A 13,195-nucleotide genomic window follows, 5' to 3' on the forward strand; every position below is an offset into this window, starting at 1 on the left:
ATGAGTATAATCTAGAAAGGGAAGAGAATGTTCTGTTCAACAGTCATTTAAAAATTCAGCTATGTGTGTTCAGACTGATAAAACCAATTGAAATTGTCAGCACTGTTTTTTGCACAGCATTATCAATATAAACAAGCTGTCTGCTAATGTAAATTGCTCTGTAGTGAGACTAACAAAGAACATTATTCTTTTAGCCCAAGAGAGCCTGTCCACTGTGGCATCTCAGCTGACATATTTTGCTGTGTCTAATGCTACATTACAGTTTTCTTTAGGATAAAAATAATTAATTCAAATCTGACCAAATGGCTTTAACTGCAGCAGGCATCTTACCTGGGTATAGGTGAAGTTCTTCTATAAACAACCTGCTATCTATTCCACTGCCTCCTGTCTTAACACAAACATTGGACTCAAACAGGAGCTTGCCTTTTGCTGTTGCTTGCAAAGGCATTGTTCTGAGCTAAGCAAATCACCCACAAAATTTGCATTATATTTTGTAAAGACAGACCTTATGATTCTGAATCTATGAGATCAACTAACTCCTGCATTTCCCTTACATATTCAGACAATCCTTGCCCATTAGAGGCAAGAAAGACACTCCTTTGTTGTGATTTCTCTTTGGAATTACAAAGATTTTATGCCTACAGATGTTAGTTGGGTATAGAAAAAAAGGTTTACTGCTCTCTGAATTTCCCTAGTGACTCCTTAAAGGATAGGTAAAGTGATTTATGATTCCCAGGGCCTTGAGTGCAGCAAACAATTTTAAATAGAATTCTATTTTCTTAGCAGCTCAGCTCTTCTTCCAAGCACCTGGTGCTTTTATTTTTTTTTTATCTCTCTACTCTTTAATTTCTTATCTTGTGTGAATACTCAAACTCTTTTGATCTTTATCAATATTTATTACTTGAAAAGACTTTGAGTAAATATGCCTCCAAGTCCTCTGCAATAACAGCTGATGGAAACAAAATACTTACAAAGTACTTATTTCTTTCACCTTTCGGTAAATCTAAGCACCCATTCATTCCTTTGAAAGTCTCGTGCTTCTGTGTTTTTTAAATAATTTTTGTGACCACACCAGCTGCTCTTGGCCAAACTCTATCTTCTTTAGCCAATTTCTATCCTCTTGGCAACCTTCCCTAATAATTTCTGCTTACTATTTACTTGATTTTGTTTCAGGTAGTTCCTATCTTTTGATGTACATCTTGACTGGACTTTCCTAAAATCAAACTCAACCTTTGACCTTGTAAGAATTTTCCTTATCTTCCTATTTCTTTTATAGTTCAAGGATATGTAGGACTCAATTCTTAAAGTTGTTGTGCCCCTTGCCTCACTTCTGATTGTAGGATACTCTAGATGAAACCTTAATTTTTCCATCTTCCAATCACAATCTAGAATTTCTTCTTGTTCTTCAGGCAATTTTGTGAAAAAATACATTCTAAATGTGAAAAAAACAAAATAAACAAACACAAAACTTAATTGTTGGTCTTATTTCAGAATAGTTTTGTTTAGCTTTGATTTTATCTATAAGATGTTGAGACCTCTGATATGACAAGAATCAGAGCGTTTTTAGTGCGGTACAATGGGACATCATAACTGCATACAGTTAGCATGTTCACATGCTAAAATTTTCAATATAATCTTGCCACTGAAGCAAATTTTTACATATATCAGTATGTGAACAGCACACTGTGTCAAATTATGCTGTATTTTTTTATAATCTATTATCTGTTCTGCGATAAAAACAGCTCCTGGGATGTGTTTTAATGTGTGTTCAAGTGCCCAGTTAAGTATGTTTTCTGCAGTGAGGCTGATTTAAGTTAGATGAGAACCATCCACACTTTATAGCTTGACAGCAGTCCTCAGAGCTTCTACACTTCCTCTGCTTTAATTCTTGCTAAGTGGGGAAGAGCTGTCTCAGAAACCTGATGCACCATGAACAAATTACTTAGGGATCTACAAAGTTCTGCTTCTAAACTGACTGATTATCTGATCAGCACAGGAAATTGTCACAGATGCTCACAAAAACCCCAGCAGGGCTGCTCTGATGAGGAGCTGCTGTGGGTTTGTGTGCAGCCTGGGGCTGGGAGTGAGGGCTCTGTGCTGGCTCCTAGCTGGGGCTGTGCAAGGGCAGACACTGGGCAGCCTCACACAGCTGACCTGGGACCTTGCCTGGAGGTTACCCCATCTTCCCTGCTCAGATAAACCCCATGACTCACTCCAGGGAAATAGGAAGTGCCTCCTTCAGACCTGCATGGTAAGAGACTTCCATTGTAGCACATCCATTTTAACAGGAAAGGACCACGGGAAAAGAATATCTGTTAAATCAAGTGGTGAAACAATGTTTTATGTTAAAATAAAGCAGCACCAAAAATCCCCATCAAAACAAAAACAACAAAGCAAATTTGGCATAGAAATGAGGATAATGTCTCTCCAGCCACTTGACTATTTCCTCCATGCTATAATACAAGCCACGGAAAATGCTATCACATCAGATAATCAGAACTAGAATGCAGGGCCATTCCACAACTGGAAATTAAAAATCCAAACATCAGGAGATTTTTTTCCTGTATTGCAGCTGTCAATTGCCTATTCCATGCACATCCCAGTTACAAATTAAAAGCACAATAGCAAGATTTAATAAGGAAAAAACAAACAAACAAGCAAGCCAACTCAAAACACAAAACAAAAGAAATACAAACAAGGAAAAAAACCACTAAAAACCTAGACAGTTTCTGAGCACAGAAAGGCAAATTTTGCCTGCAGGCTTTATTCTGACTGTCCCCTTGAAGGATTGACTGTACTTTTTGTAGCCTGCTGGAAGGGCAACTCTGACAAGTCCAGGGGCAATCCTGTGACTGACGCTTCAATGGCAAGAGCGACTTGGCCATGACTTTGACTTACCCTCTGGACACCATTGATGGACTTCACCTTCCAAGGGACTTCGCTGCCCATTCCTCATGCATATCCCACTTAAGGTTGCAAGTTTTTCATAACAAAGATTGTAAAATAAGATTGTATTTTCATAACCAGTTAAGGATCATGTCATTGCACACATTTCTCCCACTTCATTTAGCATACCTACAACCATGTTAATTTATCCTGATGTGTTTGCCTCACATCAGTGTTAAGATTTTACTGAAGAACTGCCAGAATTAATATCTCAAGTCTCCACTATAAAACTAATGCAGCCTAAAGACTGATTATTACTTGTTCACCTTGAAGTTTTTGCAGCTGAAATTTTTGGTAGCATAAATTCAGCTAATGATAGGACACATATGGTTAACAGCTCAGGTTAAATGAAAAATGTAATAATTTCTGAAGCAGTTCTTGAAACTTGAGGCCAAGTCAGCTGAAAAGTTCTTAGCTGGTCTTACTGGTTACCACAGTGTCATTTTGAGATTTCTCCTCTCCTGATCAACTTGAAAAGTGTAATCACTTGGCTGGGGATATTTGAAGGCAATACGTTTTTTTAATGCAAAATAGGTCTCACCTTCCCTGCCTGCTTCTGATTTCAATCTTTACTTCATCTCAGGGAAGGTACTGGAGAGTTAGCATCCATCCCACTTACCATTATAGGAAAAAACTGGCTAGGAGAAGACATGAAAACCTTTAAATAACTTCAGTTATCTATTCATCAGCTGGAAATCTGCACAGCATTTTCTAGGAAATTTGAAATGATCACAGCGGCTGCATTAATAAACTCCATCTGCAAAACTGCATATTTGTGCTTTTTCTCTTACCCTTCTTAAGATAGTTTGACTTGTCCACTCCCAGCTGCGTTTCCTAACCACTAAAACACTTGGATTTGCTCTTTTCTCCAATTAATCTCTCTTTAGGGCCTAAGCATTAAAATGGGAGTATGGCAAACAGTATTCTACAGCTCAGTGAGTGAGCCTTGGCCTCAGAAACACGAGTTTGCCTCCCCATGTGCAGAACGTGAATCTGAGCTTTCTCTCCTCCACACTCAGGTAAGTGCTCACCCTGACAATGACTGCTGGACATTGCTGGGGGGGGAGAAAGAAGGAGAAAGAATATAATATCTTAGTCTTTCTTAGTTAATTAGTTCTATGGTGCACTGAATCTCACAGATGAAATCTGTCCTTCATGGAACTCAAGCTGTGCACTTGGGATCATCAGAACTTTCTCTTGGGTGGTATCCCAAGGCAAGCTTTAAAAACCCACAGATACTTGGAGAGTTCCCAGGTTAGACAGCTTCCAGGAGAGATTTAAAGGTTTTAAGTTTTGAAGTTTTGGGGAATTTGGAGCTTTGGGGTTCTTTTTGGTTGGTTGATTGTGATTTTTTAAGATGGAAACACTAATGACAGAATTCAGAAACTTAGCTTTATTATGGAACTCTTTTTAAGCCACTTCAATGCCTAAGTCTTATCTCTTGATAGATTCATACTTGAAATTCATTAAAAATCAGTACATCTTCACAACTGGTTTGATTTCTGTCACTGTTAGGCTATTCAGCTGTATGGGTTTTTTTCCAGTAAACTATATAATTTATAACCATGTTAACTCTTCAGGATGGAAATCTTTCTAATAATAAGATTCAAGACAATATGTTTTTGGAGTAGCAGATTTTAGTGTCTGTGCAAAGGTTTTGTTTAATTTAATTGGCTTAGTGCAATCTGTCAGGCTGTCAGAGGATGGCATCATGGTTTCTGAAAGTAGAATTTAAAGAAACTAAAGGAGATTTCTGAAAGGAAACTGTAAAAAAATGTCTTGTTCTAATGAGACTCGAAGGAATTCTTCTGATTGCTGGATTTTCATTTGCAAAAATCCATTCCATGTAAACTTTGCAGTGTCTGTATCTCCAGTTCCTTAGTCTTAGAAACAAGTTAGCTTGGCTATGAGGTACTGATATAAGTTAGAAATGATATTTCTTCTTTGCTGTGAAATCAGAGGCAAAATCCTTAACTGCTTCCAAGAAAGAGCAGCCTCTAAGCCTCTATTGCTTAATTTTCCACATGCAAGGCTATCCATGTTCTTTTTTCCCTTGACCTACAATATTACCTCAACACATTGCAATTTATAAAAATTATTTTTATTCTGTAGTGGTATTTACTTACCTGTTTTCTCTCCTCTCTTCTTTAAGTTATATTACTGCACACAGCACAAATGCCTTCCATTCTTCAAAGATAATTTGACCCTGGAAAGTACATGGGTTTCCCTAGACGGCTGCAAAGCTGAGACATGAGATTGAAGTATTATTCCTAATGAAAACCATCTAAGACTGCACAATCTAAAGTGATATTTTTCCTATCTTGTTTGAGAGACCAGTAGCCTTGAGATAATCATAACCAAAGTATTTCCCTTCTGTTGCATCTGTAACAAATAGTGTGTAACGTAATATTTTAGCCTTGAGACAGCATTAGAACACTCTGCTGGAATGCTACATTATCTACCATGAACTAATCCTTGTATCACATCACAGTTGCAGTGACTGATGAGTCTTTTTCTTTATGGGCTATGAAAACATGATTTATATCCCATCTGTTCACCACTACACGAGGAATTCACAGAAGGCACTCGCCACCCCCATCACTGCTTGCTTTATCCTAAGTCACCTAGGATACAGTCATGTTAGTTATGTAGAGATGAATCACAAACTTGAAATAGATATTGAAACAAAAATATACTGCTTTTCCTCTCCTAGATTCATTTTTCAACAAAGTGTTGCTTTGAAAAACTATTCCTGCTCAACAAATGTCACTCACTTACGGAAAAGATTTGGCGCTGTTTGGAAATTCGTGGTCTATTTATATACAAGATCCAGTAAAATAATCACAGTGTCCTCTGGCTTTGGAATCCTTTTAAGGATTCCTCTGAAATATTATTAAATGTCTATAACACAGCCTTGAAGCTTTCCTCTCTTGTGCAGTTCAGAAACACAGAAAAGTTTTTTTCAGTGGCTTCTTTTGTAGTTTGCTGAGAATCATTGAAAGGAAGGACATGAGAATTTGGTTTCCATTATTCAAAACAGCATCATAACCTACTGATTGGAGCAAATTGAGGAATATTTTCAGCAGATAATATCTGCTGAAAAAGATAATCTTACTCACCTTCTCCACACACATTTCAAATTATTGTACCCAGTGCAATGCTTGCTTCAGCAGCGTCCTTCTTGATTAGGGCCACTAATAGGAAGCTCAAGTCAGACCCTTTATTTCACATACCACCCAGAAAATTTCTAAGTGCATGACTGAGAGGAAAAGGATTCTCCCAAGTTATCATTCTTTAGCAAGCTCAAAACCCAGGGGAATTTGAAAATTCTCCTTTTTTGCATTGCCATGATACCTGTCAATGTTTCTATTCACAGAATAGTGACTCAGCTTTGAATCAACATATTAAAAGAGTGAATCTGTTTCTCACATCCTGCTAGTACTTTTCCTCCTTTGGTATGGAAACCTGCATCCCTGAAGGCAATGAGAGGAAAATTGTCTGCATAAGGATATGAGAACTTCTGCTGGCTCACAAATAGGTGCCCATTGTCCTTCAGTCACTTCATATTTTTGAAACAACCCACCCCAAGACCAGTGGGCCTTGAAAGAAATTTGCTGATGTTATGTTTCCTGTCGCCAGTATTTGACACTGCTTTCCCACTTTTCCATGAGTGATATCCTGTCTCACTAGGGCAAGAAATAAAAATAAAAGGTTTCCTCTTTCTGGTGTTTCCCATAAAAAGAAATAGCACCTTAGTGGACATTATATCTCTGATCAAAATTTTTCCTTACTTTTTAAATTTTCTTTTAGAAATATATTCAGTGCATTGTCTGATTTTTGTTTGTTAACAAATCTTACATTTGTTTTGGGTCGCTTTGTTTTGGGGTTTTTTTTGGGGGGTGGGGGGTTGCTGTTTGCAAGGGAGTTTTTTTCACCTTCTTACATGATGTTTGCTTTTAATTTTGGTCCCTTTCTATCTGTGAGGTTTCATTCTACAGTTTGGTAGTGACCATTCAGGAAGCCTCAGAATCTTAACTCAGTGAGTCGGAGCTCTTATCTTAAATCTATAGTGATCATTGTAGATGTTGGGAGTCACTTTGAGGCATTTGGGTTTTTTTTTAATTTACTTTTCCTTAAATCTACAGCATCCACAACAAACCTTCAAGTTGTAGGTCCCTTCCAAACGAAATACTCTACTCTAATATCTCTAAAAGAATAAGAAGACTGTATGCTTTGGGATCTCGTGTTTATTGGTTCAGGGTTGGTTTTTGTTTTCATCTTCATTCTTTTCATTTTCATCACCTCTTGAATGAAGACAGATTGAGAGAATTGGGGTTGTTCACCCTGGAGAAGGCTCCAGAGAGACCTTACAGCACTTTCCACTCCTTGAAGAGGGACCTACAAGAAAGCAGGAAAGGGACTTTTCACAAGGGCAGATAGGGGATGAGAGGTAATGGCTCTAAACTGAAAGAGTGTAGGGTTAGATTAGATTAGATACTAGGAAAAAAATTCTTCCCTGTGAGGATGGTGAGGCACTGGCAGAGGTTGCTCAAAATTTTGGATGCCAAGTCTCTGGAAGTTCAGGGCCAAGCTGAATGGAGCTTTGAGCAACCTGATCTAGCGAAGGTGCCCCTGCCTATGGCAGGAAGGCTGGAAATAAATATTTGTTAATGTCCCTTTCAAACCCAAATAATTCTATTATTCTGTGATTAAATATGTTTGGCATAAAACATTAAAATAAATAATTGTATTTTCAGCATCAGCAAGACTGCCATTACCACCCTCAATGAGAAATCTGAGACTTTTTGCTTATTGTCAAGTGTAACTTAAGTGAAATGGGAAACAAGCTTCTTCAGAGACATATTTACTGTAGGAACCTGAGTATGCAGAAACATCTTGGTAAATTATCATGAAACAGGCAAAACAGTGCTGGGCAACAAAGCCAAATGCTGCAGCTCAGAATTAGTTAAAAATAAGTTTTGTCTGCAGCACAACAAATGATCAGCAAGACAGATGGCCAAAAAGAGGAAAATCAGAATTGTTTCCTCTGGGGCTGGATTTCTGAAAATAAACACTCTGTTTTGTAACAGAAAATAGAATTCAATAGCATGGAGGAAACTGGAGAATCACACAATAGCAATGCAGTATTTAAAAGGGTAGCAATATGAGGGAGGGGAGCAATAGTGACAATTGTTCTTCAGGTCTGTGCTGAAAGCAGACTGAGAGGAAGTTTGGTCTGCCAGAGAGACAGTCTGGGTGCTGGGAGCCCTTGGCCTTGCTGGCTCCTGTTTACTCCTCGTGGCTGAAGCAGACATTGAATCCCCCTGTTTATACATTGCTTCCCAAGCCATGCCTCTGCCTGGGAGGAAAAAGTGATCAAGGTTTTCATCATATTTTAAACAAGAAGAGAGTTGGCAAACAGTTTTTCAAAGCCAGCATGGTGATGTAATGAAAAGCTCCAAGAGAACGCTCTGTGGTGATGGTGGAGGTCACAGCTATCAAAGAACAGGGAATTAAATCTATTAATATATTAAATAAATATATCAATATATTAGTAAATATATAAAAATATTAATATATTAAATAAATATATTAATATATTCAATAAACATTTTAGCTTATTTTTAAAGAATTCTATAATTTTGTTAAAAGGCTTTGATTTGTTTTGTCACCAAATTTCCCAGAAAGTCTCTGCTTAATTTCCCCATGCTTATGCAGTGAAACTTTGGCCATGTTGAATTAGGGTCCCTCCAAATGAAAAGAACATTTTGTTAGCACAGATGAAATGGCTGCTCTGGGTAAATCTTCAGCCCAAGGAATTTTGAGTGTGCCTAATTATATGGATGGAACTGCCCAAAAGACTACTTAGGTCTCCACATATTTGGGAGAAGTTTCTAGGCCCTTCCATGCAGGAACAAGTTCATCTGTGAAAGTTGAGATGAAAATATTTTCTTAGAAATAGAGTTTAGACATATATGGGTCCCTAAAACTCTGAGCCCAGAGAAAAAAATCTGGCTACAAAATTCTAATGCATACTGAGGCTTCTTCATGGTTACCAATACAAATTCTGATGCTAATAAAAGCTATTTAGCTTTGTTGAGCAATTATTGAGCTCCTTAATAAACTGCTTGTCAAAAGAAGAGATTTGGCCAGAGTACCAAACATACATTACAGCTGGGGACAAAATCTGCAGATTAAATTGCTCACAACAAGCCACACACAGCAGCATAGCCTGGTCTAATCCTCCAGGCTAAACCTGGATGAGGAAGAAGCAAAGGAGCTGAATACCACAACTGCATATCATCCAAAAGGTGTCCTCTAGCAGGGAAATTCTTCACTGAGCTGGAGCTCAGGGCAGGGTAAGTGGGACAGGACTGCCCACAGAGCCACCACCATACCTCACAACCAGGAGCAGATGTGCTGGACTACACTGAGAAAAGGGATGGTCAGCCCTGCTGGCGTGTGAGCTGAAATAATCAGTGAGCATCATGAGGATGGTCACCAACAGTGCACATTTCTGCCTGCTTTGTGCAAGTTTCAGACACCACTGACCCTCATAAGTACATCATGAAAATGAAAAATAAATTACCAGCTGTTTGGTTCTTCCTTTACAAATTATACTTAGACAAATTTATGAAAAGGAATGTCACTTGCAGTGCTATTCACTTACTTCAAGTGCTGTGGACAGGAAGTTGTGTTTGCAGTGCTTTTATTCCACATGTAAAGGATGACCTTGAGCTCACCTCCCTGTGGGGGTGAGGAGGAGGCCATCACCTCCCTGGTGCTTGGCTTCTGTGTCCAACCTGCTGCTGCACATTATCACTGGCAGATGGTCACACCCTGTGTCTGCCCTGTCACACTCACACAAATCACCTCACCTGCCTTAGGTCACAGCCCTGTGCTGCCAGAGAGAGTGACAAACACCCCTCTCCTGGTACAATATCTCCTTCCCCAGAGGAAGAGCCCTGGGGCCGTGCCAGAGCCTGGGGAAAGCAGAGGTGGGGTCACTTGTTTCCTCTGCTCCCTGTGTGCTGCAGCCTAACCAAGTACCCCTGTTTCCTGGCAGCACAGAGAGGTCTGGACTGCATTATGATTAAAAAAACTTGACTCTTCAATTTAGTGATAAATAACACTTAGAATACTTAAAAATATAAGCTGCTGAAATAATACTTCAAAATATGAGCTGGTGACATATTAGAACTCATTTAAATCCCAAGCCACTTTGGGGGAAACAAGTTCTGTATACTTGCTTGTAGTTGCTATAAACACCCCAAGGCTGCCCAGGTCCTGGGCAAGGCAAGGGGAAGCACATACCTTTCTCACAAATGCACATCCCCTGGTTCACCATGCAGTGAAACACCCTTCCTGCCAAAGGGTGTTTTCAGCACTGCTTGGAATTTATCCCATGCTTTTAATCTGGCCATAAACAACAGCATTGCATTTGTCTCTCTCATCTCTGAATGTTGTTTATACTCACTTGGATGCAGTGAAGGCTGGCTAGTCCATCTGGATTTCTTCCCCTGCTGCTTTTCCAGGACAATTAATAAACTCTATCCTGTTTACTGATCCCAGTATGAACCCCCAGGAACAGGGAGCTGTGGTGATTCACAGTAGTTGTTTTGAATTCAGTGAGGCTGATAAAAATGTACCTGCATTGCCAGAACTTTCTAAAGAGGCATGAGGTGCCAGTGGCTCTCAAGAGGAGTCAGGACCCTGTCTCCCTTAATTCAGTGAGGCCAATATAGCAGAAAGATGCACCTATGGCATTTCATAGTATGTATGATACTGAAGAGAGCTTGGATGACATCTGGGCCTCTCCAACCATGTGCTCAAAGCTCTCAGCAAATCAATACAAGTATTTTCATCTAAATATTTGAAAGGTCTCTGCATCTAGTGAGCTAAGGAGTTGTAAAAACCTGGGCACTTGTCTTGGAGCACTTGGTGAAAGCATGCAAGGGCCTTTTCTAATAAGTCTGTATGAATACCTGTGTACATATAAATGCATGTGCCAGCAATTGCTGCAAAGACAAAAATTATGATACTTCTGAGTTTTATTTAGGACTTTGTAAATAGAAGCAGAAATCAGAGCATGAATCACTGTTATTAGGCTAAAAACCTGTCCCACATGAGCGTGGTTTTTGTGAGGCACACCTATCTCCACTTACTTGTATAGAGAAGCTGCCCTGAGAAGTATTTTTCTTGGCTAGAGTCTATGAAAAATTAAATTTAGTTCTCTAAGCAAGAGGAGGCAGGAGAGCGGGCTGGTTACTCTACTTTCCTGGGGGAAATTCCTAGGCAGAGCTCTTTGTCTAGTTTTAGTGAGATTGGCCAGACTACTGGGTATTTTTGTATGTCAGAAACTAATCCTAGCACAGTTTATACATACTAAAGGACTGTTAAACAGTACCACAAGCTAATTCATCCCAACAGTCTCTCTAAAAGAGGCTGCCATGATACATCCAGACCCTGCAGTCACATCTGTGCTGCACATTGCAGAGGTGATGTCAGGCACAAGCCACACAATTCCAGAAGCACCCTTTGGAAACTAATCTATAATATCCCTCAGTCTAGTATAGCAGCACAACATGTATTAAATCTGATTATTATTGTCAAAGAAACCTGAAAGATCCTGGTAGGGTTATGTGCTTTCCCAGCCACAGTCCATTGGAGAGGACCAGATGGAAGCCACGTTGCGTCCTGAAGAGATGGGATGGAAGCTGCTCCCCTTCCTGGGCTAATCTGGAGCACCAACACCCAGTGGGAGCACACCTGCCTGGTGGTGTCAGAGTCACCTCTGCTCACACAGCTTTACACCCCTGCTTCCATAGCAATTAAGGCAAAAGGAGAAGCCTCAGATGGGGATTTGGTGGCCCATTTGGACACAATCTAGTTAGGAGTCTGTGCTGGGGTCAGCAACATGGGGCTTCATGAAAAGTCCCTTCTTTAAAGCCAATGATGTGTAACTCTTCTGCAAACAACAGGGGAGCAAAACCACTGCCTTAGATCCAGACAAACACAGACACAGCTTCTTGTTCTCATTTGAAATGGAAGTTTAAACACAGATGTTTAGATAGACACTCCTCTAGCAGCTTCTTGCTTGCTGCTCACTTTCACATAAGCCTTTTATAATTTAAAACAAATTTGAGGCTTCTAATTACTCAGGAATGCTTTCCATTACAGCTGTCCTGAAGCTCTGTCCCTCTGAATGTCCTCAGTAACCCTGTGTGGGCTGTGGTTCGTATCCCTCCTGTTCTCCTCCTCTGCTACACGCTTTTCTTCCCAGTCTGAATATGCACACTGCAGAAATGGTCTTTTGCTTTCTAAAATGCACAGGACAAATGTAGTACAGGACAACTGATCTGAGCAGGGATCTCAGACCTTGAGAACCATTACTGCAGGGTGCTTTCCAGCCCAGGCACACATCTCTCAGTGTGAAAATGCTCAGCAAAAAATGCCCATATTGTGTGAAAATAAGAAATAAAGTCTTGATGGATTTTTTTTAGATTTGTCCACAAAGACAATAAAACATATAGTAATTTTTTTAAGTGTCTGGTCTAAATATTGATTGCTGGAATTATAAATAAAAAGAAAAAACAACCCCAACAATATTCTTAGAAATAGATTGAAGTAAAAAAATTACATGACTTTGTTATAGTTGTTTTCCTATGTATCTGCTATAGTGCCTATAGCAGATGCATTCATGGGCACAGATTTGTTTAGAGGTATTTAGTAAGGTTATAGAGATAGAGAGATCAGTTTAAAAAATCCTAAAACTGCTTCAGTTCAGAAGAATTTTCCACACATTGGCTGTTCTTATTTTATTCTGTAAGTTCAGACCATCAGCCAGTGCTGTGGACAGAATAAAGGCCTAGATTGACTTTTGATTTGAAGCTGCACATGACTTTTCCTGCTCCTGTGTGCACCCCTGCTCTGGCTGCTCCCCAGTGCTTATGAGATACACCAGCTCCATCCCTTCCTCACAGGTGCAGAGCAGCTTGCATGGGAGGATATCAAAGTATTTTGAAAAACTCAGGTGTGTGCAGGAGTTGGCCAAGAACCATCTCCGTTTTTCAGCACCATGACAGAGGAGTTAGAAATTTTCAATTGCAGAATATCAAATCTGCCCTTATGACCAGCCCTATCTGAAATAAAATAAAATTAAGATGCGACTAAATCTTTATTTTGTTCCAACAACCCTAGGGAAAAGTATTCTGCTTGGATGGAAACCCAAAGTGTGGGAGCATGGATC

The sequence above is a fragment of the Camarhynchus parvulus genome, chromosome 5 (assembly GCF_901933205.1).
Source record: "Camarhynchus parvulus chromosome 5, STF_HiC, whole genome shotgun sequence".
Taxonomy (NCBI): Eukaryota; Metazoa; Chordata; class Aves; order Passeriformes; family Thraupidae; genus Camarhynchus; species Camarhynchus parvulus.